We start from the raw sequence: 5,556 nt of genomic DNA on the forward strand, positions 1-5,556 counted from the left end.
TCTACCAGCAAGTTATTCTGGAGTTTATTTCCCTCTGGGTAATCTGGCCTATAGCTATCTGTCATACCAAGATTTTGGTATGAAGCATAAGGCCAGTATGGCTTCCCAGAGGCACAGCAGCAGTGGGAGAATAAGCACTGGTGACATAAGTGTGTTACAAAATTTCATGGCTTAAAAAGATGTACACATCTGATAAGCAGGATAACTCAGATTAATCATTCTCTTAATTCTCTAGGTATTCCATTGCTGCATTGGTGACCTGTTGGGGTCTTCATGCTGGAGAACAGGAATCAATAACACGCACTCAATATGAATGCAAAGAGCAGAATCTTTATTTTTAACAAAGAGATGATTTTTATACATTTTCAGTGGTTACTTAGAGTTTGTTACAAAGAGTACGATTGGTTACACAAAAGACGTATATATGTTAATAGTAATTCTATTGGTTCATCTAAAATCTATCTTTCTACAGTCTAGTTACTGTGTAAGATACTCTTTGAAGTGGACATGATATGTCGACTAAACAGGATCTTGCTTCCCCAGATGTCTTTTCCTTTGTTCTTGCTTATCTCAATGTTAAAATTTATGATCTTGTTTTTCTCCTATAGTCACTCCAAGGACACGGTAACCTTGAACAGACCTTTAACATAACTAAGGTAGTTTTCTATAGACAGGCTGCAGAGCCAGAGCTCCTACTAGGCCGCCAACATCTCCCCCTTTCTTTTCAAAAACAGCATTGGCCATACATCGAATTTGAAAGGAAAAACACTGGATGATGCAAGGTCCCATACATAACACAATTACTACAATTAGTACAATAATGATTCCTATCTTAAGGATATCTTTTACCCAAGCAGAAATTCCAAAAGACATTAACCAGTCATCAAGGGGGTTGTGATTGACAGTAATCTTCTTAGTGTGATCTTGGAGCCATTCTAGTTGCTTATGGATTAAATCACTATGATTGGACAAGTTAAAACAACACATTCCTTCAAAATCTTCACAGCCTTTACTTTGGGCCAACAAAAGGTAATCAATAGCTGCTCTGTTTTGGAGAATAGCTTGTCAGAGACTACTCATATCTTGACCCATTTGGGACAGAACTTGTGTAGTGACATTGGCCTGTTTAGCTGTCCAGCACGCTAGGTGTTGGATCTCAGCGCTTGTGCTGTTCCCACTGGGGGTAGTAACACTGCAAAAAATCGAGCGGTTCTACTCCATAGTTCCACTTCATCATCGCATTTATCATCTAATTCCGAGACTTGTCATTTTTCCCTTTGATTTTTGGAAATGTTCCAGGCAATCAAATGATTAAAAGAGGGTAGCATTAAAGATAGCTTGCCAAGGTAACAAGGACCCCCATAAGCATGATGAGGTATTCCTTGCCAGGCTCTATCTCCACAGATTAAATATAGGCCTTGAGGTAGGAAAAGGGGCTTAGAAATGTCTACGTGAATATGACCTGAACCCCACCCATAGGGGGATGATCCACAATGTTCACTACTATTGTAAAACTTATGAGGGGTTAGCCAGACTTGTTTTTTAGATTCGTTAATGTTCCAACTAGTCTGCCCAAAATACACACATCCAGAGTGATTTGCTTTTCGACTGTCTAGTAAATTTAACTCTTGAGGATCCCATGGCAGGGTTGTATTTAGAGATTTGATTATTATTGCCAGGCAGTGACTGTTGTTTTTTACTTCTGAGCAGTTGATAGGCGGGGCTATAGTGATTTCTTGTGGTTGTACCGGTGACCCAATGAGGCAAGTTTTAAATGGGTCAGTGGCTGCACTAAGATGTAAACAAAAATTTGTGTTACCAGTTTTGTTGGCCCAAGCGATCCAGAAGGTCTCTTGAGGGAGGTTGATTGATTGCGAAAAGCACTGGGTAAGAGTCAAACATAGTGTTAGTAGCTTAATTAGCATCATTATTGCTATGGATTTTGCAGGCAACAGTATATTGGCTAGATATAATAATAGTACACCAAGCAGTCTGAACTAGCTTTATATAATTTAAAATATACCACGCATGCAATGCTAAATTCCTTTCTTCTATTGATTCAAATAAGCTTATAGCTTCACTAACAGTTAAGTCAGGCAGTTTTAATCACTTTCTAAGTGATTCTAAAGGTCTTACTGATTGGCGTTCCTGACATTCATTACATCCCAAAAAGCAAGTATAAATATCACTGGAGTTATACTCCCTTTTACAATTTCCACATAAGAAAGTTCCTAATTTCCATACTACACAACCACAACGAGGAAATAATACTTCTTGTATTCTAGACCTAAGATATTTCTGTACTAGTCTACGCAAATCAATCACATCTGGAAAGTCTGGGATATTAGGGTGTGTTCTTATTGGTTCCTTGAGAATAATGATTAGGATCGGGATGAATCTTGCACTCTATTCGTCCACCGTTGAATTTGGCTCCGTGTCTTCTCCATCTTCCTCAATTTTTGATATCCAATGCTTGACCCACTTGGCTGGGATCCAATTAGGTTTAGCACCTGTTAATACACAAGCATAACCCCGTCCCCATGTCAATAATTGGTGGGGACCAGTCCATTGTTGTGATTGGGGTTCCCATACAGATACTTGTATCTTATGAACAATCAAAGATTCATCCTTGCAAAAATGCAATGTAATGGGCAACATTTGTGTTTTTAACTCAGGGCGTTCCATCCACATTTTCCAATTGTGGACATACAATGTTTTTGCTACGATTTCTTGTGGAGAGAGGGTGACATTCCCCTCCCTTTGTAAAGCAGAAAAAAGGCGTTTAAGGTCTTGATGTTTGCGTTCTACAATAGCTTGCCCAGTACTATTGTGAGGTACTCCTGTGACATGGGTAATGTTCCATCTACGTAGGAACTCACGTGAAGTAGAACTAACATAATTAGGACCGTTATCTGTTTTTATTTGTTGTGGGACACCAAGCACTGCAAAAGCTTCTAACCAGTGTCTGCAGGTTGCCTTGCTTTTGGCGTTTATCATAGGCGTTGCCCATACTAGTCTGCTACAGGTATCAACAGTGACATGTACATGTTTAAAGCGTCCAAATGATGGCACAGTTGTGACATCTGATTGAAACAATGTTCTAGGGTGAAGACCACGAGGGTTCACTCCTTGTAACTGGATTGGGGGTAGTTTTGCACAATCAGGACAACATGCTATGATACCTCGTGCCTCTCATTTTGTTAGATGGAATTTCTTCTGTAGGCTTAATGATGACTGGTGAAAAAAGGCATGAGAGGCAACGGCAAGGTCAAAATTACTGAGTCCAATGGCTGGTGAGGTTACGATTTGGTCAATTTTGGCGTTTCCTTCTGATAAAAACCCTGGTAGATTGAGATGGCTGCGGATATGTGTTGAGAAAAAGGCACGGTGCCTAATATTAATTACATTTACTAGAAGAACGAGTTCATGATAAATTAAGGAGTTTGAGATTTGACCTATTAATGCGTCCTCTATTCTTTCCAAGATAGAGGCAACATACAAGGAATCGCTAACGAGATTAATTTCTTGAGAGTCAAAGTGTTGAAAAGCTAAGGTTACAGCCTTGAGTTCAAGTAACTGTACTGATCCTGTTGGTAAACTACGACTTCCCAGTTGCCATTTTTCCATATTGCTTATCTGAACCTTTTGATCCTTCCACTGGCATCAGTAAAAACAGTGATCGCATTGGGAATTGGCTTAGAGTTTCGCAGTGTTTGACCTTTTAGTGGGAGGTTAGTGGAAAACAAGGCATGTGACGGATAATGATTATCAAGTTCTAAGCCAATAGTGGCTGTAGCGAATGTATACGATAGTGATTGCCATTCAGTGCAAAGAGACAAATTATTTATGGGCATATAAAGAGAAGATGCATCAACTCCAAAAACAGTACGCACTCGTTGGCGTGCTTTCAGAATTAAGGATCCTAAATGATCAATACGTCTTGTAACAGAGGAAGTGGGGCTACATGCTAAAAACACCCATTCCAATAAGAAGAAGGTCTTGAATGATTCCTGCCCAATTATAGCAACTTGTTCAGCAGGGTAGTTAATGATATAAAGGTTTATTGGTATGGTAGGATCAAACCTAAAAGCAGTTGTACAATGCAACTTTTTAGCAATTATTTGCAGTGCTTGTTTCCCTTCTTGGGTTAATTCCCTTTTATCATTAATGTCCTTTGAACCTTGTAACAATTTTCTTAAAGGATCTAAATCTTGATTTGAAATACCTGCCCGTGCACGTATGCTTTGAATGTCTCCTAGAAGCTTTTGCACATCATTGACTGTTTCAATATTTGCATATAAAGTTACCTTTTGAGGCACAAAGCGAGCTTGTGTTATTTTAAAGCCCAAATAAGACCAAGGGTCGGAGAATTGCACCTTTTCTTCTGCCACTTTCAATCCCCACTTTTCTAACTCTAGCAATAATTCCTTTTGTTTTAAGTGCGGTAATGGAAATTCACTTGCGACTAAAATGTCATCCATATAATGATATGTTAGAAAATTTGGATTGTTAAGTCTCCATTGATGTAAGGCTTGGTCTACAAACCATTGACAAATTGTAGGACTATTTTTCATACCTTGAGGGAGTACCACCCACTCATATCTTTTCATAGGTGCAGTATGATTAATGGAGGGCACACTAAATGCAAATCGTTTGGTATCTTCAGGGTGCAACAGAATGCTAAAAAAGCAATCTTTGATATCAATAATAAACAGGTGATAGTTTTTTGGTAAACCAGCTGGCGATGGCAAACCTGGTTGCAGAATTCCTAAAGAGTGCATTTGATTATTGACTGCCCTTAAGTCATGTAAAAATCTCCATTTTCCCGACTTTTTTTGTATAACAAAAACGGGGGTATTCCAGGTACTCATAGAAGGTTGTAAATGACCAAAGGCTAATTGTTCTTGTACTAATGAATGGAGGTGCTCTAATTTATCTTTAGTGATGGGCCACTGAGCCACCCATACTGGTTGGTCTGATTTCCATGTTAGTTGTATAGTGGGTCGAGCACCTATCGGCTCAGTGGCCACCCCTGAAAATGTTGGTTGGTTAAGATGACATTCCATTGACTAAGTGCGTCTCTACCAAGGATCCAAAGAGGAGTGTCTAGTACATAAGGTTTTACTACAGCCTTGTTTCCCTCTTTATCAGTAATTTCTACGAATTCCTGACTTTGTAAAGTACGGGTGGTTCCAGCAACTCCTAAGATTTGCTCATTTAAGAGTGTAGTGGGCCACTGCTGAGGCCAAGCAGTTAGTGGTATTATGGTGATGTCTGACCCAGTGTCTAGCATCATTGAAAGTTCAAGCATTTCGGAATCATCAATATTATCAGAATACAATTTTACGGTTACTTGCCGGGTCGGTCTATCACTAGTCATGACTTGAGCAAAGGCAATTAAGGGTCCAGTACTACCAAAACCACCAGATCTTTGTGAATTAGTAGTTGTTGGAACCTGGGGAAGGAACAAGTTGAGCAATTACACTACCTTGTGGAATGAACATTGGTGGGGAAAAGACTTTCACTACTATTCTGATAATACCACTATAATCAGCA

At 39.3% G+C, this 5,556-nt stretch overlaps 1 long non-coding RNA gene across 5 annotated transcripts in view; it reads left to right on the forward strand.

Moving 5' to 3' along the window:
* The window catches only part of LOC148219773 (uncharacterized), a 155,215-nt gene that overhangs the window by 23,695 nt on the left and 125,964 nt on the right, over window positions 1-5,556 (forward strand). The gene's annotated exons all lie outside the window — the stretch shown is intronic.

This window comes from Sturnus vulgaris, chromosome Z (genome assembly GCF_052056855.1).
Source record: "Sturnus vulgaris isolate bStuVul1 chromosome Z, bStuVul1.hap1, whole genome shotgun sequence".
Taxonomy (NCBI): Eukaryota; Metazoa; Chordata; class Aves; order Passeriformes; family Sturnidae; genus Sturnus; species Sturnus vulgaris.